General features: G+C 45.7%; 3 non-coding genes across 3 annotated transcripts; all 3 read left to right on the top strand.

The window, feature by feature from the left end:
* The first annotated feature begins 1,676 nt into the window (after nt 1–1,676).
* Nucleotides 1,677–1,785, top strand: TRNAL-CAA (transfer RNA leucine (anticodon CAA)). Its single transcript has 2 exons — nt 1,677–1,714; nt 1,740–1,785. It is a non-coding gene; the product is annotated as a tRNA-Leu (tRNA).
* A 506-nt stretch (nt 1,786–2,291) lies between these two features.
* On the top strand, nt 2,292–2,363 carry TRNAE-CUC (transfer RNA glutamic acid (anticodon CUC)). The gene has a single exon. It is a non-coding gene; the product is annotated as a tRNA-Glu (tRNA).
* A 19,851-nt stretch (nt 2,364–22,214) lies between these two features.
* On the top strand, nt 22,215–22,328 carry TRNAL-CAA (transfer RNA leucine (anticodon CAA)). Its single transcript has 2 exons — nt 22,215–22,255; nt 22,283–22,328. It is a non-coding gene; the product is annotated as a tRNA-Leu (tRNA).
* Nucleotides 22,329–22,931: the final 603 nt, after the last annotated feature.

Raw genomic sequence — 22,931 nt, 5'->3', positions numbered from 1 at the left:
CTCGGCCACCCCCATCTGCAACGAGTCTGCATAGAGAAATGTCCCTCCCTTCTCCCTGGGGGCAAGCCCAACTTGGGGGAGAGAAAGAACAAGAGGGGAGAAGGGAGAGAAGCAAGCCTGAGAGCCCCTGACACCTGCCTGACTGAAAATTCCTGGAAAGATGTCTAACAAACTTGCATTTTGCCCCCTACTGGTGAACCAACCTCACACTCTTCTGCATGCCAGATACTCAGCTAAAGGAGAGAGACTTCATCCCATCACCTGAAACAAGGGACCATCATGCTGCAGTCTGAATCAATGAGAGCTTCTTAAGAGGCCTGTATGCTACAGCCTGAATTCCCGACAGATTTTGCATTATTTTAAAGAAGAGACTGTCATCTCCTGGCTGAATCAGTGAGAGAGGCTTTCTGTTGTTGGTCCACAGGCAGCAGACTGAATGAAGCCGAGACTTGCCATCCTTGTAAACTCAGAGACAACTGAGACTGAGTGAAAAGATTGACCAGCATTAGAAATGAAAGAGTTGTAGGGGAGGTGGGAAAAATAACAGACAGTAACATCACCTCGGCATTATAATAAAACTGGAATGTTAGGAGTGGTTTGTTGTGTGTTTCTTGGTTCCCAGAGAAGAAGAGAATGGTATGGTTTGGGATTTAACGTCTTGTAGACCTATTTTCAAAGGGATCTGGGCACCGAAGTATACAGATAGGGATTGCATAGGGTTTTCAGAAGCCCCTGAAGCAGGCTAAGTGCAGACTCCATTTGATTTCGACGGGAGTTAGGTGCTTTTGAAAATCCCACTTAGTGCCTAGCTGAATCTTTAGGCACCTAAATACCTTTGGAAGTCTGGTCCTGAGCTTGTTGTTCCAGCAGCAGCTGTATTTCATATGTCTGTACAGCATAATCACACCCCGAGAGGGCTGAGACCTGAACGTGACTTTGCTTTTCCGGCTGCGAGGTAAAGATCTCTGCTATGCACCCGCTGTAGTGATTTGCACTGGGTTGAGGGTGCGGACTGGAACGGAAATAGGTGTTTGATACTATGTAGGAGCAGCAAGTACTCGAGCCATGCCACTGAGCAGAATGTATAGGGAAGGGGATTGGATAGATTGAAACATGACTGCAATCACTACCAATCAGGGCTCACTATTTCTCTCTTTTGAGCCAATGAGAGAGTTCAATCCGAGCACAGGCTATACTCGGAGGGGCGAGCTGAATGGTGAAGTCACCTCCCGGGAGAGCTCTATACACTTTGACTTTGTCCTGGGGAAGGGAACGAGTGAGAAGAGGGAGGCAGGAGAAACTGGGCAGGTACACTTGGGGAAGGGAGAAAAGGGATATGGAAAAAAAGTGTGCCTGGAAGATAAAGACTGTGCTAGCCCGTTCCTGGCAGGGAGCTGCTGTGTTGGGGAATAGGACACGAGTGAGAATCATTTAAACAGCTACAAACAGAGCAGCTGGTGCAGGCGAGTTTAGAGGCTGTCTAAGCCACCTGCCTAAGCTAGCGGGAGTAGTTAGATGTGTCTGATCCTTTTTGTGGCTCGGCAGCAGTCATGGGGGTGTGTGTATGTCATGGAGGGCGAATTCTGGGGCTTCTGAGAACTGTAGAAAAACGCGTGGAGGAAACACACTCTTGCAGAGAGATTTGAACCACTTGTTTCAAACGTTGCGTTGTCAGTGTCAGGATGGCCGAGTGGTCTAAGGCGCCAGACTCAAGGCTCTGTCTTCCCTTCAACTGGGTGTTCTGGTCTCCGAATGGAGGCGTGGGTTCAAATCCCACTCCTGACACGTTCTTTTAAGTAATAATAAATTACTTTTACTATCTCTGAAAGGAAGTTTTAATTTCATTTTTTTAAAATGGGAAAACAAGCCAAGGGTTCCTCCCTTCCTTTCTTTTCATTGACAGTGTATTTTAAAACACGTATGTTTGTTTCCAGGGCTCAACTCCATCAGATCTTTATTTGCCTTGTATTATGGAGAGGCTGTAAGGGGTAAAGGGGAGATTTGGGGGTGGATCAGCAGCCCCTCTTATCTTGAAAGAGCCGTAAAACCTGTAACCCGCACTGACAGCTCTTTCAAAGTTTAAATTAACTGCAGGGGGGCAAAGTCAGTCTCTGCTGATTTGCACAAGATTTGTGCCTGCTGCAGAGTTACGTGTGCAGTCTAGGTGTTTTGCTCAATTCAGAGGCGTGAAATGGTCGTGTGTGATTGCAATGCAAGCTTTCGAATGGAAAAAATACTTACTCTGTACATGCGATCAGGAGTACAGTCTACAAGACACTATTGTCAGCAGTTCCCTGGTGGTCTAGTGGTTAGGATTCGGCGCTCTCACCGCCGCGGCCCGGGTTCGATTCCCGGTCAGGGAATTGACTTTTTCTCAATTAAAATGCCTGTAATTTTCACATGCGAGGAGCGGGGTAAAGAAAGAGATTCTCCCATGCTGAATATGGATTCAGTATTTTTTTTTTTTTTTTTTAAGTTTGTGCTATAGTTTCAGACGGAGAGCTTACTACCCTCTACTGCAACCTGGGAAGAGAAAATTACATTGTTTTAATGCTTGTGAATGATTTGACTGCTACCCCAGTCATAGGTGGCTTAGAAAATGCGAGCTAGCTCAGGCTCTGGGAGAGACTCTTGTGGAGGCTGATTACTAGAAGCACAAATGCTCCTGAGTAATTTTACTCACAGGAGTAAGGCCATTGAAACCACTGTGATAGTGGTGAATGAAATTACTTGTGTTCAGAGTAACCTTACTGTTTCTCTTAGTGAAGTTAGGAGCCAAAGGGTATATGTTTTAGGGAGTCACCAAATAATCAGATGCTAAGACTTTTTGTCACTTTCTGATTTTATTGAATAGTAGAAGCACAAATCCCCATGTGACAACAAGGGCTCTTACAATTACCAGGCTGTGTTTGCAGAACCTGTTAGAACCTTTCCGGCATTTAAACACATTTTGCTTTACACAGATGAACAGTCTTAAAAACTCCGTGACCCACCAGTGCCACAACAAGCAGGGCAATTGCCTGCGGCCCCAAGCCAAAGGGGTCTCCACAAAGCTACATTGCTCAGGCTTCAGCTTCAGCCCCAGGTGGTGGGGCTGCCCTGGACCCCAGCGAGTCTAATACTAGTCCTGCTTGGTGGCCCCCCTGAAACCTGCTCACAGCTGTCAGCGAGAGAAGCTCTTCCATTGAGATAGCACCAGGGGCTAGGTCGGTCACTCAGAGGTGTGGATTTTTCATGTATGATGTAGTGACACCGATGTCAGTTTACAGTGTAGGCCTGGCCTCAATCACAATCCTAATCCAGATAAGGCCTAGATACGTATTTCCATTTTTGATACTTATAACTGTATTGTTTATGTCTTTGATCTGCACTTGCAAAAAGCTAGTAACTACGAGTGCACAAAAAATGTGTTCTTAATGTGGGTTAAAATAGCAGTGAAGACACAGTAGCTTGGTTTTTAACTTGGGTTAGCAGTTAGCAGGGAGCCTGGTGGTTGAACGCCAGATGCCAACCTGAGTTAAAGTGTCTTCACTGCTACTTTAACCTAAGCTAACTAACCTGAGTTAAGAACACTCCGTTTTTTGGGGGGAGGAGGTGAAGGGGGCAGTGTACAGTAGCCATACCCTGAAAGCCAAAGCATGAAGACACTAGCTTCTGTAGTGCTAGCTAATGTGAGTAGCCCCTGGATTTCAACAGGGCGATGCACAAAAGTCAGAAATGTGCTTAACAGGAAATTCCTGGCCCTGTATTCTGAACAGTATTTGTTCATGGTGAAGTATCTTGCCAGTAGGTATGAATGAAAACCAAGATTGAGAATTGCTGCAGTGGAAAAATCCGCTCTTCTCTAAGTGTCTGGGTGAGGAAGGCAGCCTGCACAGTATGGCCCTGAAACAAAGCCCACAGAAATCAGTAGGAAGACTCCAGTGACTTGATGGGAGTTGAATCAGAGACAGAAGGGATTGGGAAGCTAATTGAAATGTATTGCTCTGAAAAGTCTACCCCTACAACAGGGGTTTGCCTCCCCATCCATCACCCCCGTTTTTTTTTCTTTTGCTTCTTCATGATGGATGAACAAAACCCACAAGGTTTGTTTCTTCCTGCTTGACTTTTGCATTCCAAATTCAGGCCTCTCTTGTGTTCCTGGAAGGTTTGTTGGCCACATCTACATACAATGAAAGCTTGATGAGATTTCCCTCCGTTATCACAGTACCAATGGTGAGAGAACAAAGGCTATGACCAGGTCCTCTAACCCTGCTAAGAGTAGGTGTTATCAACACAGCAGCAAAGCCCTCTTTATCCTAAAACTGCTATGGGGGAGATCAGATCCCTTCTGATTTAACAAAGACTGGATTCTAGGTGAAAGCCACATGACTTCAGATCATAGGTAAGACTGGAGTAATACTGGAAGGAATAGGTCTAACTAGAGAGTGTGTGACTGGTCTGCATATGTAGTGGCTGTGCCCATCTTTTGGCTGATTGATTTAAAATCTGGGTCTCTTACTGGTCCCTGAACTACTCCTCAGTTCTCAGGTGGTCTAAAGCATAGGTGCTGACTCCGTGGGTGCTCCAGGGCTGGCACATCCACAAAAAAAAAAAGTTGATGCTCAGCACCCACCAGCCACCCTTTGATTAGCTGCTTGGCTGACCCTGCTGATCAGCTGTTGGGCAGTGGGTGGAAGGTTCTGGGGGGAGGAGGTGGAGTGGGGGTGGGAAGAGGCATGGCAGGGGCAGAGCCTAGGGGGAGGTGGTATGGCGGGGTGGAAAAAGGCGGGGCAAGGGTGGGGCCTTGGGCAAAAAGGCAGAATGGGGGCAGGGCCTTAGGGTGGAGCAGGGGTGGAGGATCCACCCAGAAAGAAGAAAGTCGGTGGCTGTGGTCTAAAGTGTTCTAACATTTGAGACAGGGACATTCACTTTTAGTTTGTGAGAAGGAAGAATGAAACATACCCCTTTCTTCAATAAAGCAAAATCCAAAACTTCTAGTCAAAGCTTTTGGGGGCGGAGCTTGTCTCTTTGTTCTGTGTTTACGTATAATGGGATCCTGATCCATGATTAGAACTTCTCGGCAATATACCAATGGTTCTCAATCAGGGATACACGTATCCCTCTCGGGGATATGCAGAGGTCTTCCAGTGGGGCATATCAACTCATCTAGATATTTGCCTACTTTTGCAACAGGCTACATAAAAAGCACTAGTGAAGTCAGGACAAACTAAAATATCATACTGACAATGACTTGTTTATACTTCTCTATAAACACTGAAATGTAAGTACAATATTTATATTTGAAGGGTTAAAATCCATGTGCATTTTATATAACAACCTGGTATATGGATTGTGCCACCTCTTTCTCAGACCCAAAGTCCAGAGTTTGGTCAAGAGACCAGAGGCCTAGCAAATAGTGATTTGTTAAGAGAAAGCTGGGGTAAACAAATACTCTTGTTTTGCTAAAATAGGGCTGGTCAGCAAATTGCCAGGTGTTGGAGCTAAGAGCTAAATAATTGTGTCTTATTCAGAGATGCAAATTGAACAAAGGACCCCTGTTCCTATTATGTCAGTCTCTTCTGTAGGGAACATTCTTCCCACAGATCCAACCTTGAGTTCATGAAAAGTTGGCACATGTCAGTATAAAATATGGCATCCTTCCACCTCCCTTCCCAGGGACCAGTGCCTGCTTTAAGACATAAAGGGGACAATCTGTATTGTCATACATTTTCACTGTTTCTTTGCTTTAACCCCTAGGAATGTACCTGCTGGACAATCAGAGGAGTTGCTCCATTCCTATGGACCCCAAATTAAAATTCATCATATATATTTTATACTAATAACATTTTATCAAAGTATTAATTAAATGTTAACTTGCTCACTTGAGACCATGAGCAGAGACATTATGTAACCTTTTAACCATTGGCTAATGTGCTATCTTGTTTTGCTGCAAAACCTATCCCGGGGTGTGGAACTGCCTATCCCGTCACTTTCCTCCACCCTGGAAAATCTATATATGCTATTGTAATCAATTGATTGACAGTGTCTCTGAGCCTAATAAGCCAGGTGACACTCCGCCAGCGCTGTGTGTAATAAACTCCTATGTTTGGCCTCTACATGGTGTGGATTTATGTCCTTCAGTTTGGGGGCTCGTCCGGGATACAAGTTTGTGAGCTGATTGAGGATCTGAGACTAAAATCCAAAAAGAGCTGAGTATGTTTACTTTACCACCTCATTAGGCCAGGGATAGAAGTCTTTCATTCTGTTTCAGACACATCTTGTTTCCTTTTTTAATTTGTGTGAAGGACCTTAGACACGTGTAGTCCAAGCAAAGGGGTTGAATAAAGGTACCACTTGGGAGGGAAGACTTGTGCAAGAGGGTCATGTACTGTTTAAACAACTAAGGGGTGTATTTCGGAGGACTTGGATAACCCACCAGCAAGCAATTGGCCATGAGTTAAGCCCAGGATTGGCTGGGTGCACAAGCGGTAGGCAGTGCAAACTGGTGGTCTATTTCCTCATTGCACATAACATTGCAAGTCCTAGGGAAGTGCCCCCTGCCCCAGGCATGTGACGTACATGCTTTCGAATAGCACAAAGTCTCCAACCAATAAGTCCGGCACGGGTGTGTATCTGAAGACACACGAGGTATTAAAAGGATGGGGAGACGTCCTCATAAAATTCAAGGCGGTGGAGAGTTGAGACCATAGCATAAAAAGGGGGAAAAGTTACTCCTCATAATAGGCTGACAAGCATTTAGCGGGGGAAGATGCAATTTCCCTTCAAGGTCAGCAGCCAGGGTGACGAAATACCCATGGCATCAAAAAGGAGAGGCAATAATTAGTCCTTGAGAGTAATTGGAATATAAACATGTCAAAACTCGGCAGGCAGCAGCTAAAAAAGCAAACTACTCTGCAGTCAGACCAGAGATAGATCTGGTTACTTGGTGGAATCATCAGGAAATTGACGAAACAGACAAAGCAGTAATAGTTTTATTGGATATTCTTAACATAAAGGAAAAAGAAACTGCAACTTTAAGATCTCAAAACCAGGATCTGAAAGATAAGAGCCTGTGCTCTAAAATATGTAACTGTCTGGAAATTGGAAAAAATTCCAGAGAAAAAAATCACCATGCCTGGGACACATCTCTAGACTGGCAGGAGGAGAGCACACTTCTGGCATTTGCCAGCCAACTGCTCCACCACTTAACTATCTGTGGGAAAACTCAGCAGCACAAAGCAAAGGGAAGGAATCAGAACCTCCTTCATACATTTCTTTGCATGACAGGCCAAATTTAAGCACCCACAGAGATAAAGGAGCACCACAAGGATTAATTGCCCCAGGGGAGCAAGTACAATGTATGGCTCCAATCAAAATACAGCTAAGGAGATTCAGAAATGTTAATGTGGAAGGTGAACCAGTAAGGGGACTTAGAACAGAAACAACTGAAATCTACCATCCCTTCACCCCCAGGAAAAACAGGCACTACTTTCTAATTTACCCGAACTCAAGCATGATAACAAAAATGCTGAAGTTCTGGAACAAGCTGGATGGCCTGATTGAAATACATGGCCTCCATAGAAAGGTAGGAGCAACCACACCCTCTGAGGAGATTGTAGCGGTTCGTGCAGTCAGAACCACTACCTGCTTCACCTGAAATAAGCCTGGACATCTGGCATGTAACTGTGAAAATAACAATAAAATCAAAACATGCAGTAATTGTAAAAGGAGCTCGGGGGAGTAATCAACCCCAGAGCCAGCTGTGTTGAATGGGCTGAAGGGTGCAAACAGGAAAGATCGTCTCAAAATATAGCCATAATTGCCAGTAATAAGATAATAATACCGGGGGGGGGGGGAGGGGGAGAAGTCCAGTAAAAACCCTGTGTTCCCTTCACCCTGAAGTGTGGGCAACAGATAAACAAGAGTGTGGGCTAGTAAACATAAAGCCTATATCTGCAGAAGGACCAACTCACAAAGCCCACAGGCAGGACCCAATTAAACCAGAAGCCGTGGAGGCAGTTAAAAGTATAGTCACTAATTTGGAATCTAGAGGGGTGATTAGAAAAACCACCTCCACAACTAATTCCCCAATTTGGCCCGTCAGAAAGCCAGAGGGGACCTGGAGGTTAATTATAGACTACACCCGCCTTAACTGGGTGACTCCAAAGGCACATCCTATTGTGGCAAGCCCTGCCACTATTCTGAATTGGCTAACACCAGAACACTCAGTATTTTCAGTTCTGGATGTCGCTAATGGATTTTGGAGTATTCCCCTTGCAAAAGAGAGTCAGGAAAATTTTGCATTTACAGTAGGAAACCAGCAGTACACTTGGACCCGAGTACCTCAGGGGTCCCATAATTCTCCCTCCATCTTCCACAGGGCAAAGGCAGAAGTAATAGCACGGGTGCCTTTGGAAGGGGATACTGTGATACTGCAGTATGTAAATAATTTGCTAATTGCCAGTTCAAATAAAAAGGGCCATTTAAAAACCCTAAACAGATTGTTCATGTATCTTCGTGAGGCAGGATTTAAATTAAGCCCAAAGAAAATTCAGTTGCAACAGCAGGAGGTTTTATACCTAGGACTAGATGACCTTCTGAAGTCCCTTCCAACCCTGATATTCTATTCTATGTCTATCACAAAAAAGGCACTCACAGTAAACAGAAAGCAGGCAATTTTAGAGTTAAAACCACGGACAGTTAAGGAAGTCCGGAAGGTCCTGGGACTCCTTAAATTCTGTAGAACCTACATACCGGAGTACTCAGAAATGGTGAAACCAATTCAACCCTCACTAGAGAGGGAAAGCCTGCAAATGAGTTAGTAATATGAGGCACAGAACAAGAAGAGGCATTTATAAAAATAAAACAGGCTTTAGCCTCCACCCCCAGCCTGGGCTTACTCGATATGGGAAAGCCGTTCCACCTTTACTGCAGCCACAGCGGGACCCAGTACTCAGCCGTGCTAACCCAACTTCAGGAAGACAGACGGTGTCCGATAGCATATACCTATCTACATCCCAGGGATTACCGGAGTGCGTAGCAGCTCTAGATTGTGCTACGTGAGCTGTAAAAGCTTGTGAATCATACACTCTCACAGGGAAATTAGTGCTCCATACACCCCATACACTTACTGATCTCCTCAACACTGGGCAACTAAGATCTGTAACAGATGCCCGCAGGAGTCAGTGGGACTCAACATTGTGCTTGCAAAAACCTAACTACTCCATAGTAAGAGACAAGGGAATAAATGTAGCCGAATGTCTGAACATAGAGAGAGAGATATACAAATGTCTTATAGATAGAGAAGAGGAAGTGTTGAAAAGAATTAAAGAAAAGCCATTAGAGAATCCAGATACAGTTTTGTATGTAGATGAATCAAGCAAGTATGAATATAGAGTGCCATGCACCGAATGGGCAATGGTACTCAGTAATGGGACAGTAATAGCGTCAGGTCAGTGGAAGGATCAAGGTCAGCCCAAGAAGCCGAGCTAACAGCCCTCACAGAAGCTTTCAGAGTGGGCGAAGGCAAGAAGCTCACTGGATACACAGACAGCAGATCTGCATTTGGAGTAGTACATGCGTACATGAACGTGTGGTCACGCAGGAGTTTTATAACAACAACTGGCAAGCCAATTAATAATATGAAAGCAGTTCAAAGACTAACAGAAGCTGCCAAACTACCATCAGAACTAGCAGTAGTAAAGATAAAAAGCACACAATAAGATCTCAAGTGAGGAACAAAAAGGAAATTATTGGGCAGATAAACATGCCAAAGAAATTGCACAAGCAAGTCCTATTAAGGGTTGTGCAGCTAGAGTGCCAGAAAAGTGACAAAGAAATGCCCCCCCCCCACCCCCCATGGGGCCTGTCGAGGCCTGTCCTTGCTTAGCTGAGGCTTGCCCAGGCCTGTCCTCTGGGCCTGACTCCCCCGCCAACTTTCCAACTACTGCTTGTGTGCACATAAGGCATCTGAGGGCTAACAGATAGAAGCAGGGCCCCAGAAAAGAGGAACCAGGCCCAGAACAGGGAACTAGGATGGAACAAAGGGTCCTAAATCTTACTAACTTGCTACAGCTGTCTGTACACAACTAACCACAAGCCGGGGGTCATTGGCACAGACAAAACCACTAAAAGGACAATAATAGGAAAACCCAAATAGGGGAAAATTAATCCACCGGCTTGCTTGTTTTAGTATTAAGCTACCAAATAAGGCAAGAAACCTGTATAACCTAAGCATTACATTTTGCGGTTTTAACCTTTATAAGCTAAGAATTTTTTGTAACTAGCAGAGCAGCCGTCTCCTGTGTGGGGACCAGGCTGGCTCTCCATGCATGGATGATTTTATACAATAAAAAGCCTTAGGCTGTCTGACCTAAAATCATCAGTGTGGTCAATTTTCCACAACAAAAGGAAGTGAATTTAAAAAAAGATCTGTATGCAACCATAAGCCCAGAAGAGACAAGTAAATTGGAAGAACAAGGCTGTGTGTATAAAAATCACCTCTGGTATGGGCCAGGGAGGAGAAGCAGGTAGCCCTGGAGTGCATACGGGCTCAGCTGCTCCATGCCATCCACTCTCCAGCTCATCTGGGGTGGAGACAAATGAGGGCTGTCCTGGAATAGTGGTGATAGCCAGCCATAAAAAAGATGCTTTACAATTTCTCAAAAGATGTGTGACGTGTGCACAAGTGAATATGGGGAAAAGGTGCCTCTAAATCACCAACCACAACCAGAGGGACTGTGGCAAAAATTGCAAATTGATTTTACTGGACCCTTGCCACAAAGCAGAGAGTACACTTACATTTTGGTAATTATTAACACTTTTATCCGTGGCGTAGAGGCATTCCCAACCACGAACCGTACAGCTACAACAGTAGCTCAAATCCTAGCAGAAGAAATAATACCCAGATGGGATTTGCCACTGTCAATAGACTGACCAAGAAACTCACTTTACAGGGCGAGTAATATAGGAGGAATTAAGGCACTAAAAGTAAAACAAAGATTCCATATACCACCCCACCCTGAAAGCTCGGGAAGGGTAAAAAGAATGAACTGAACAATAAAAACAGCCTTAACAAACACAGTACTGAATACAGGAGAAGGATGGGCTCGTATGCTTCCTGCTGTGTTGTCTCAAATCAGGGGCAGCCCAAATAGGCTGACTCAGCTAACGCCCTTTAAGCTAATAACAAGAAAAGCAACGAGAATGCCTAGCACTGTGATCCTCCCTGCGGGGGGGTTGGGGCTTTTTGCAGACAGGCTGCAGAACTACATCAAGGCTTTGGACAGAGAGTTAAAGAATTTATACAACCAACTAAAGGAAAACCAAACCCAGCTGGATCATAATAGCAGTCTGGACAAACCTGCGTTTAAAGTTGGGAATATGGTAATGTGTCACATTTACCCAAAGGTTAAAGAAATTTTAAAGCCAAGATAGCAAGGCCCTACAAGGGTCCTTCTAACTACTAAAACATATGCAAAGATTGGGGGAAAATTAAAAACATTTTGGCGTCACCAAAAACAGTTAAAATTGTTTTAATCAGCATCTGTCAATACTAATAATATTTCCACAGATGTCTCCACAGGTGTCTCCACAGGTAAACAATAAGAGATGACAGAGAAAGGATTGAAGGGTGACCAGGACAACCAGAATGACCATGGGGAGGCTTCTGCTGTGGCTCCTGTCATCCCTGTGGTGCATAAGGAAGAACGCAAGTAGTGTGCCATATTTGAAGGGGACTACAAAGTCTTGGGCTATCCCTCATTTAAACATAGTTACGTGGCATATTGCCACGATGCCTGGGAGGAAAAACACAGACCTCAATACTGGAATTTGTGTGGGATTTTGTGGGAAAAACAAAACAAAACCCAAACACTCATGAAAGATTATGTTCCAATTATACTGACATGGTACCAGTTGAGGCTGGGCCTGCTGAATCAGAATGGGGCTTACCACCTAAAGCATGGATGGAGGTAACCTCATAGGCATGGCATACATTTGTTAAACGATGGCCCAAGTTAAAATGTCCATGACTGGTAACAATTAACCGGGTTATCAGAGACAGAGTGGAACCACCCAGCTGTGTGTCATGCCCTGAACAAATCCCTGTTCCAAAACCAGGATTAATAATGATAGGACCAGTCCTACCGGTCCTCACTTGGGTGGTATTCCAAACTTACAAGGTTGAGGAGCGTATTCCTTTAAAGGAAGTGAACAGTGTGCAAAAGTCAGGCCTCAAACGAGTAAAACAATTACTAGCCTAACAAACCAAATTGGTGAGTGCTTAACTAGACAGAAGAGGGGATTACTAGATACCCTTGCAAAAAGGTTTGGTGCAGGAAATTCTATGTGCATGCCCATATAATGTTCTAACAAATCTGTCTAGGTTTGAAGTGGCCATTACTGAGAAACTGGTGCACACGTAGTTGGTCCAGAGGAACGGTACCTACTGGTGTGTGACTGCCCAGAACCACTCCATTGAGATAAATGGAAAGCCCTGCCCCTTGAGACATCATCTGTGTGCATGACGGTCCCTCGAAGGTCAACCCTGACTGTTGACGGGACGCGGCTCCACCGTACTCCACCAATGATGGGTAACCTAACATGGGATCTGGAATGGCACTACGGCAGTAAGTATCTAGAGGAGGGTCTACAGGTCCTGCAGGCGAAGATCGAGGAGTTGGTGGCCAAGACCCAAAGGCATATTGGGGAAGGCTGTCTGAGGTACACTCAGATAGGGGAAACCGTGGACCAGGCCAATGTGAAGTTCTCGAAGGCAATGAACTAGGCAGTGGAGGTTAAAGCGATGATTATGGGCAATGCCATGTCAGGTGACAAGGTCCCCTGGGGATAGATCTGGGTGCTATTTTGTCAAATTTATGTGGGGAGTGTCCATCGTGACATTCTTGATGGTACTGGTGCTTTATCAGCAACTCAGCACTAGGCTGGGTACATTAAAATTGGTATATTTGACCTGGCGGGGTAGGGAACCCTAGGGTCAAGAGGAGGGATTGAAGGGTTAAAATCCATGTTCATTTTATATAACAACCTGGTATATGGATTGTGCCAGCTCTTTGTCAGACCCAAAGTCCAGAGCTTGGTCAAGAGACCAGAGGCCTAGCAAATAGTGATCAGCTAAGAGAAAGCTGGAGTAAACAGATAATCTTGTTTTGCTAAAATAAGACTAGTCAGAAAATTGTCAGGTGTTGGAGCTGAGAACTGAATAATTGTGTCTTATTCAGAGCTGCAAATTGAGCAAAGAATCCCTGTACCTATTGTGTTAGTTTCTTCTGTAGGGAGACGTTCTTCCCACAGATCCAACCTTGAGTTTATGAAAAGTTGGCACGTCAGCTTAAGATATGGCCTCCTCCTACCTCCCTTTCCCAGGGACCAGTGCCTGCCTTAAGACATAAAGGGGACAATCTGTACTGTCATACACTTTCACTGTTTCTTTGCTTTAACCCCTAGGAATGTACCTGCTGGACAATCAGAGGATCTACTTCATTCCTATGGACCCCAAATTAAAATTCATCATATATATTTTGTACTAATAACATTTTATCAGAGTATTAATTAAATGTTAACTTGCTCACTTGAGACCATGGGCGAAGACATTATGAAACCTTTTAACCATTGGCTAATGTGCTATCTTGTTTTGCTGCAAAACCTATCCTGGGGTGTGGAACTGCCTATCCCGTCACTTTCCTCCGCCCATGGAAAATCTATATATTCTATTGTAATCAATTGATTGACACTGTCTCTGAGCCTAATAAGCCAGGTGACACTCCACCAGCGCTGTGTGTAATAAACTCCTATGTTTGGCCTCTACACGGTGTGGATTTATGTCCTTCAATATTCCAGTTGATTTATAATTCTGTGGTAAAAATGAGAAAGTCAGCAATTTTTCAGTCATAGTGTGGCTGTGACACTTTTGTATTTTTATGTCTGATTTTGTATGCAAGTAGTCTTGAAGTGAAGTGAAATTTGGGGGTACGCAAGACAAACCAGCCTCCTAAAGGGGGTACAGTAGTGTGGAAAGATTCACACCCACTGCACTATACTACAACTAATTTTATATTACATTGTGAAGCACAATCCACCCCAACATTGCCCCCTACACTAAAGAAAACATAACACCAGAAATGCTGCTAAAATCCTGTTTTAATATAATGCCAAGATGACTATTTCTTTTCCCTTGGGAAAGCACCCAGTCCTTCCAGTTCAATTAATGCTGGTTCTTTCTCTATACAGTAGTTTCTCATTTGCAGTGACAGAAAGTGTCTGGTTCATTAAATCCACAGCCAGCAGGCTGGTCTCTTTTTAACTAGGATGCAAATTCTTTCTCACTGGCTTAGTCCAGAGATGATGGTGTCTTCTTCTCACTAGTGATGGTCTCACTGAAGCAGGTTGCAGTGTGGAGCGGTCTATCAGGCTCGGGCATGAAAAGTCTCTCACTGATTCAGTCTCTCATAGTCTCTCGTGAAGAATTGCTGGGGGAGAGATTGGTCCCTCTGGCAGAGTACAGGTTGGGTTTATTTTATTTTTTTTTGGCATGTCTAAAGCAACATCAGTTCTTTAATGAGGAGGGTGCTGAGGTGTCTCAGACTGGCGTTTGCTCCTCTCCCTTCTCCCCTCTTGTTCTTTCTCTGATCCCAGCCAGGAGGCACCCCAGGGAGAAGGGGAGGGATGTTGCTCTAGTGAGACCTCTTTGAGACTGGGGTGGCTGAGCGCCTGACCCGTTTCCTTGGCATCACCTGCTGCAGGGCGGCTTGCATCTGTGAAGGGCCTATCATGGGGCGGCGGCTCTGCTTCCTCAGGCGTTCAGCCTCACTGGACACCTTTTTGTAGATGTCGTTCACGAAGGAGAACATCAGCCCTTTGGCCTTGGGTGATAGGAGCTTGTTGTCCCGTTGCAGCTGCCTCAGCATCTTGGCGTCATATGGGGCGGGAGAGCGCTTCTTCCCCTGGGGGCTCTTCCCACGCTTCCCCGCTGGCTTTCGCCCGACGTGCCTCTTTCGCTTGTCCCGGGACTTCCTCTGCTTGGCCTGGGACTTCCTCCCATAGTGCTTTTGTCTCCTCTGAGTCTGGGCCTTCTTCCTCCCTCTCTGGGAAGCTGCCATTGCTTTGCTCTGCTTTCACTCAGTTCAGCTCAACCCTTTTGCCTGCAAATGCCTCTGGCCTTCACCCTGCTGTACTCATATATAGTGGCTAGCATTCAAATGAGCAGCTGTCTCTAAGCCCCATGATTGGCTGGCTGGAACAATGCCCTGGGCTAGTCACAATGAGATGATGTTAGTACAGACCCATATACCTCATAATAGGCAACTATGGGTTGTTCCCTCTCAGGGAAATGTAAGGGATGGTAACATCCCTCCTGCTGATTGGCTCGTGGTGGGATGAGTAGGGGTTTTTCCCCATCCCTATGTTTCCCCATTGGGACCTAGTCCAAATCTCCTTGCCTAGTCAATACCAGTGTCCTCCCCACATATATCTCTCTGTCTCAGTCTGCCCTGCAGTTCTTGTCAGCTGTCCTGTCCAAGCTTCTCCCCTGCCAGTGCCTTGTCACCCCGCACTCTCCACATCACCTGATCAGGTCAAGCTCTGGCTCCCTCAGCATTCTAGTCAATGGCTTCTTTCTCCATGCTGCTTTGGTACCCAGGGAGGGTTGAGAGCACAGGATCAGCAGGCCAGAGGAACAAAGTGCAGGGGAAGTCCTGCTCAGCCCCTGTAGCTCCAGGCTGGAGAATGCTCAGTGCAAGTGGAACTGTAGCGGATATTAGCTGCCAAACTCTTCTCAAATCTCTACGGAGCAAGTCAAATGGCAATGTGTTGAAGGCTTAAAACTTAACCATTTGTGTGTGTGTGTGTAGGAGGGTTCCATCTGGACAGGAAAAGGAACATCCCTGATGAGGCAACACTGCCTGTTCATTTCAGGTCCCTGCTCCAAAAGCCTAGAGCTTTTCAACCAAATGCCTGTGCGAATTTTTTTTAGCCTGGGAAAATCCACATATTGTCCCCTAATCTTGCTCTCACAATGGCTTACCTGTTTTTGCTGAAACGTCCCAAAAAAAGACATCCTAAGGCAGGCACCCGCATGAAGAATGTCAGCCCAAACACCAAAAGTTTGCGAAAGTTTTAAGCAACTGAAAACAGGGACTTATGATGGGATGTGTCCAGTAATTTTATCTATATTTACCTCTACCAGGTCCAGCTATAATTCTTAAGCACCATCTATTGGCACGTTATCTACTAACTAACTAACTAACTAATTATACGTAGATAGCCTGTAGGGACTACCATGGTACAAATAAATAAAATAAGAATACTGTGGACACTGGAGATTAAATAGTGTCTCTACTCCTATTGGACCCATTTGACTCAAATTATTATTATTAATCATGTTTATTACAGTAGTGCATAGGGAACCACCAAGAGTGTGGCCCCCTTGTGGTAGGTGCTGGTACAAACTCAAAGTAGTCAACAGTCCCTGCCCCAAAGAGACTGCAATGTAAATGACCAGATAGATGAGTGGCTCACAGCCTTTCCAGACTACGGTAACCCTTTCAGCACAGGCACCAACTTTTTTCTGCGCTGGTTGGCGCTCGCACCCTCGCCCCGACTTTATCCTTGCCCCAAAGTCATCGCCCTAACTCCGTCCCTCCCTGCCCCATTGGACCCCTCCCCAAATCACCTCCCTGGCCCTGTCTCCTCCCTGAAGTGCGCCACATTCCCCCTCCTCCCACCTCCTCCCCAGGCTTGCTGCATGAAACAGCTGTTTCACGGTGCAAGTGCTGGGAGGGAGGGGGGAAAAGCAGGACAGGACAGCGTGCTCAAGGGAGGAGGCAGAGGTGAGCTGGGTGGTGGGGTGGGGAGCTGCGGGTGGATGCAGATCACCCACCAATTTTTCCCCTGGGTGTTCTAGCCCCAGAGCACCCACGGAGTCAGTGCCTATGCCTTTCAGGAGGCTGATTTGTCTTGCATACCCCCAAGTTTCACCACACTTAAAAACGGCTTGCTTACAAAATCAGACATCAAAATACAAAAATGTCACAGCCACACTATTACTGAAAAATTGCTTCCTTTCTTATTTTTACCATATAATTATAAAATAAATCATTTGGAATATAAATACTGAACTTACATATCGGTGTATAGCATCTAGAGCAGTATAAAGAAATCATTGTCAGTAGGAAATTTTAGTTTGCACTGACTTTGCTAGTGCTTTTTATGTAGCCTGGTGCAAAACTAGGCAAGTTGATGTACTAGCTGAGTTGATGTACCCCCAGAAGACCTCTGAGTATCCCCAGTGATACCCATAGCCCTGGTTGAGAATCACTGAGATAGGCACAGGGTGGGGGATGGGGTAGAACACACCTGCAGAGTGAACAACGTGACTGCAGCAATGTGATGGGAGTTGCACCTTTTTTTGGATGGGTTTAGTTAGGAGGGGATCAGCTAAAGGGAAGGGAAAGAGGGTGAGGGGGACAGAGCAGGGGAGAGGAGGGGGTGTTTGACAGCTATGGCAATTTCCTGCCATGGCCTTGAGAGGTCTTACTGAATTAAGTCTAAGTCTCGCTGGAGTCCATTGTATTTAATGCAAAGCTGTGGGCTGGGATGGTTTGTAACCTCTGCATGGGGGAGATGTGCTGTGAGCCCTAGGAAGCATTGTGGATTTCAAAGGACTGGATCAAATAATGTGCTAGATAAGGATGGACTCTGGGGACAGTGTCAAGAGGTTTACCAGGGGAATCTGTACAGGGAGGCAAAGGCGCCGACTTTCCAAAGTGCTGGGGGGGTGCTCAACCCCCCAGCTGTGCCCTAGGTCCTGCTCCCACTCCACCCAAGGCCTCACCCCTGCCCCATTTCTTCCCTCCCCTGCTCCATACCCACTCTGCCTCTTCCCTCCCCTGAGCATGCCACCTCACTCCTCTGCCCAGCCTCCTGCACACCGTAAAACAGCTGATTACGGCAGGCAGTAGGCGCAAGGAGGGAGAGGGAGGCACTAATTCACAGGGCTCACTGGTGGGTGAGAGGCATTGGGTGGGCAGGGGGAGCTAATGGGGGGCTGCTGTTGGGGCTGAACACCCACCATTTTTTCCCAAAGGTCCATCCAGCTCTGCCCCCTTCCTCCCACCAATGGCCAATGCTAGATGCCCCAGAGGGAACGAACAGAACAGGCAATCATCAAATGATCCATCCCCTGTCACTCACTCCCAGCTTCTGGCAAACAGAGGCTAGGGACACCATCCCTGCCCATCCTGGCTAATAGCCATTGATGGACCTATCCTCCAGGAACTTATCTAGTTCAGTTTTGAACCCTGCGATGGTTTTGGCTTTCACAACATCCTCTGGCAATGAGTTCCACAGGGGTAGAAATACTTCATTTTGTTTGTTTTAAACCTGCTGCCTTTAATTTCATTTGGTGATCCCTAGTTCTTGTGTTATGAGAAGGAGTAAATAACACTTCCTTCTTTACTTTCTCTACACCAGTCATGATTTTATAGACCTCAATCATATCTCCCCTTAGTTGTCTCTTTTCCAAGCTGAAAAGTTCATTTTATTAATCTCTCCTCATATGGAAGCTGTTCCATACCCCTAATAACTTTTGTTGTTCTTTTCTGAACATTTTCCAGTGCCAATAAATCTTTATTTGAGAGGGGGCGACCACATTTGCACACAGTATTCAAGATTGGGTGTACCATGGATTTATAGTTTTACAGATTTATACTGTTGTGGAAATTCCTGTCCCTTCCAGCTGAGGAATAAGGAGAGACAGACACAGCTAGTCAAGCAAGAAGCCCCGGGAGGGGCGATCCGTTTATTTCAACTGCAGTTGGGTTTGAGCTCACAAGTCAGCAAGAACAAAGAAAACACTTACACCAAAGTATTATATGCAGTTGACTATGATAATCTATCACTCTATGATTGGCCAAATTTGCTATCATTACCATACATAATTAGCAAGCTACATGTATCTGCCTCTCTTGTGACCCCTTATTGTTCATCTTCTCGCCCCACCCTTGTGTTAGTTTGCAAACCGAGCAGTTAGTTATCTATAGGATGCAGGTGCAGAAAGTTTCATTGTGTGTGGGTTTGGAGTTTGGTTACATTTCCTCTCGAAGGAACTTCCTGGGTTAAGACTATCCATAGCTGATGCTGCGTTTTCCCCTTCTTTCTCCCATGTGTACGTGACAAATTTGCCCCCTTGGCAGTTAAGTAGAATAATTCTTATTTCAATACCGTGGTTGGAGCAAACAGCCTATAAACACAGGTCAGAGAAAGGCCAGTTGAAACTGTAGCATGTTCTCTGAATGTCCAAAAGACCAGAGGGGCCTGCTTCTGCTCTCATTGGCTGGAGTAGATTGGTCATCCTCTATTCTGCCCACACATGGGTAGGGGAGGCAACACCTGGGTTGTAGTGCCCTCTTAGTGTGTGTGTGTGTGGGAATGTCTCCTCAGTATAGTTCTGCATCTGGGGGTTACTCAAGGGAGGGGTGGCTATGCTGGGCCCATTTTACCCCTTCGCTCTCCGCTTTGGCTGAGTAAACACTTGGGAGAAAAGAAAGCTTGGTTAGAAATTCAGCACCCCCTAAACCCATCAATCAAGGAGGGTCAGCACCTTGCCAGCACTGCAGCTGACAGCTCTGCAGTTCTCCCGCTGTAGCTTGGAGCTCCAGGTCCTCCTGCTGCCCATGGCAGCTGTGCCCCCACCCCCACTGCCCATGGTGGCTCAGAGCTCCAGGTCCTCCCATCGCCCATGGTAACTGAGCACTGTGGGGTGGAAGCAGAAAATGTCACAGAGGTCTCTGGAAGTCACAGACATAATCTTACCCTTCATCGTGACAAGGCAAAAGAGGGCACAGAAATAATTGGATTGTATTCACCTTTCCGTTGCACCCTTAACACGTGAAAAAAAAAGGTGGAGTTTATGTCTTCCTATTTACGGGCCTGCAAGAGTGTTTGAGGAGAGGCTGGCTGGGTGATTGTTGTTATTTGTATTGTGTTAGTTGCAAGGGCATAGGCACTGGAACAATTTATACAGTGGGGGTGCTGAAAGCCATTGAACCATACTGTAAACCCTGCATAGGATGGAAACCACTTCAAACCAGGGGTGCTGCCACACCCCCAGCACACCTAGTTCCAGCGCCTGTGTGCAAGGAGCCCCAGGCATGGACCGTGCTGTGCTGGGTGCCATTTAAACACAGAACAGATGAGCAGGGAAAGCTGGCTGTGCATATGTGACCTATCTGGAGAGATTTCAGTGCTGGATTTCTCACATCTGTCCGTGTGGGAAAGGAAAAGTGTGTTAGCATAAGTTAGCATAAGTTAGCATAGACCAGCGGAACCCCTATAGTAGGGGTTCCGCTGGTCTAGCTGTAACAGAATAGCTGCATTGGCAAAATATTTGTAGTGTAGATAAGGCCTAAGTGTGAGAAAGAGCAGCCTCCTCCCTGATCCGGAGCTGTGTGTCTGGACCTATCAAAATAGCTGATTCCAGCATCACTAACCCAGTGTTTGAAAATCATAAGTCAGAGCCCTCAATCATGACTGGCTTAAAATTCATGAGACCCCCCCCCTCCCCCAAATAACTCTTTTCTTTAGCTTCTGGTCTTTGGATTGCACTTGCTTCACATTTCAAAGGTTTTTTCTTCCCCTGAGAGAGCTATAACTTCTTTTTTTTTAAATAAAAGCTGAGATTCTCATTCCATCTCTTGGTTCCAGCAGCTGGGTCTTCAAGTAAACTGCCAGCTATTATGAGATGTGTGATGTAAATTGTGAGAGATGGCACTGCTCTGATTCTTTTCCTGTACTTAGCTGTCTTCCTCTTCCCCTTGTGGTGATCTCTTGACTGTGAACATTAAGAAATCAAGGTGTTCTAGCTGAAGAACTAGATCACCCTCTTTCTGATGTGACGGAGACATGCAGTGACACTAAAGCCCGGCATTCAGAGGCCTCAAAAATCATTAGGGGGGCTTAAATATAATATTTGATTGTTAAAAACAGTACATTTGGGGTTCTTTTTCTTTGCCTTCTGGTTTTTAAGCCATTAGAATCCATTCAGGGCATGTTTTCAAGCTTTTCTTTGCAGCTGAACTAGAAACTTCTTAAAAAAAAAACAAAGAAAGCTGAAGGTCATAATCATATTACTCCTGGAGCTGGAACTTTAAGAAAAAACACCAGCTATCCAGAGCTGACAACACTGAGGGCGTGTCTACGCTTGAAAGTTAATGCAAATTAAGAGAGATTGTGAATGTAAAGCACAGTAGCTGCTCCTGGCCAATGGACACTCCTATTCTTGAACAAAAGTGGGTTGTTTCTAGGTAGTTTAACTCTGACAGTTGGTTAGACACAAACCAGGCATTCTTGTTCTGGAATAAGAATCTCCACCCACCACTGATCAGGAACAACTCTAAGGGCTTGTTTTCACTATAACAGTTGGCATGAGTTAAACACACTCAAGTTAGTGCATACTTGACCTAGCCTAGGTGGAGTGAAAGTGACTAATCACACTTCAGTACAGTACTCTAGCTAAACAGGGCGACATGGGCTTAGCAGGGGGACTGGGGTTAGCTGTTACATTCCCCCACAGTGCATTACTAGCTTCAACCCACCCTCCCAACGGGCTCAAACTTAAAGCACCACTTGAGCTACAGATTTTGACGTATGGGCAGAAGTCAAATTAGGGATAACAGTCAAGTTATAACTAGAGCTAACTGTGCTGTGAAAACACATCCTAGGGTAGGCAAGCCCCGAGCCTGCTGAAGGTAGAAGAATTGTTCCCAGAGCTCTCTGCTTTGCAGCAGCTTTCAGCCAGGCGTCCCCCTGGATAGGGTTAAATACCACATGGAGTTGGGGCTGGTGGCTTCTACAGGGAGGCGGCTCTTTGGCCTGGGTGTTTTCCAGGCTTGCTAGAGCATTGATCAGTAACTGGCTGCACTGTTTTCCAAGCGGTGCGCTCACCTCTGCCTGATTTGTAGCTTAAACACCAAACATGGCTGCAGAGACCCTGAGCCCCGGATCGGAGGCAGTCTAACCATCTCCCCTTTCTCTCACTAACACAGCGGGAGCGGCTGGCTCAGTCGCGCTCTGTCTGGGTGTTTTGCGGGGCAGGCTTTAGGGGTCTGCGAACAAGGGAAAGAAAAAGCGAACTGCAGAAGCAAAGTGAAGTAGAAACAGGCATCGTCAGAGACATGATGATATATTTGTTTGAAGTTTTTGTTTTTTTTAGCAGTGTCAGGATGGCCCCCGAGTGGTCTAAGGCGCCAGACTCAAGGCTCTCTCTCTTCCCCTCAACTGGGTGTTCTGGTCTCCACATGGAGGCGTGGGTTCAAATCCCACTCCTGACACATTTTTCCATCCCTGTTTGAGCTTTTTCATGAAGGGAGATTTAGTTACATTGAATTAAAAAATGGGAAAACACAGACAAGAGAACCATTTTTCTCTCTCTCACTTCTCATTGCTTCTTTCTTTCCATGTAGGGGTTGATGTTTTGGAGAGAACTCACTGTTATATTCTTTTATGCTGCAAAATAACAATCCTGAAAATACAGCATATTAAAATAATTAGCCTAATAATAATTCAGGCAATTGTCCCTTGCCTCTGTTTGCCAGAAGCTGGGAATGGGCAACAGGAGATGGAGCACTTGATGATTGTCTTCTGTTCATTCCCTCCAGGGCACCTGGCATTGGCCACTGTCAGAAGACAGGATACTGGGCTAGACCGACCTTTGATCTCATCCAATATGGTAGCTCTTATGAGAATTCTGGGGAAAAAATGGTTAGTCACAGGTACAATATGTTTTCTTTGGGACATGACATTACAATTGTCAAAAAAACAAACCAAAACCTTCAGTGATTTGCATAGGATTTTTCCTTGAAGGGTCAGAACTGCAGAATTGGGGTAAGTGACAGAGTGCGCCCCTGTGTTCACACCTTACACACGATTGCAAT

Source organism: Chelonoidis abingdonii, chromosome 13, assembly GCF_003597395.2.
Source record: "Chelonoidis abingdonii isolate Lonesome George chromosome 13, CheloAbing_2.0, whole genome shotgun sequence".
NCBI lineage: Eukaryota > Metazoa > Chordata > Testudines > Testudinidae > Chelonoidis > Chelonoidis abingdonii.
Note: the sequence above shows the minus strand (reverse complement) of the source record. Positions and strands in the feature narration are given on the sequence as shown.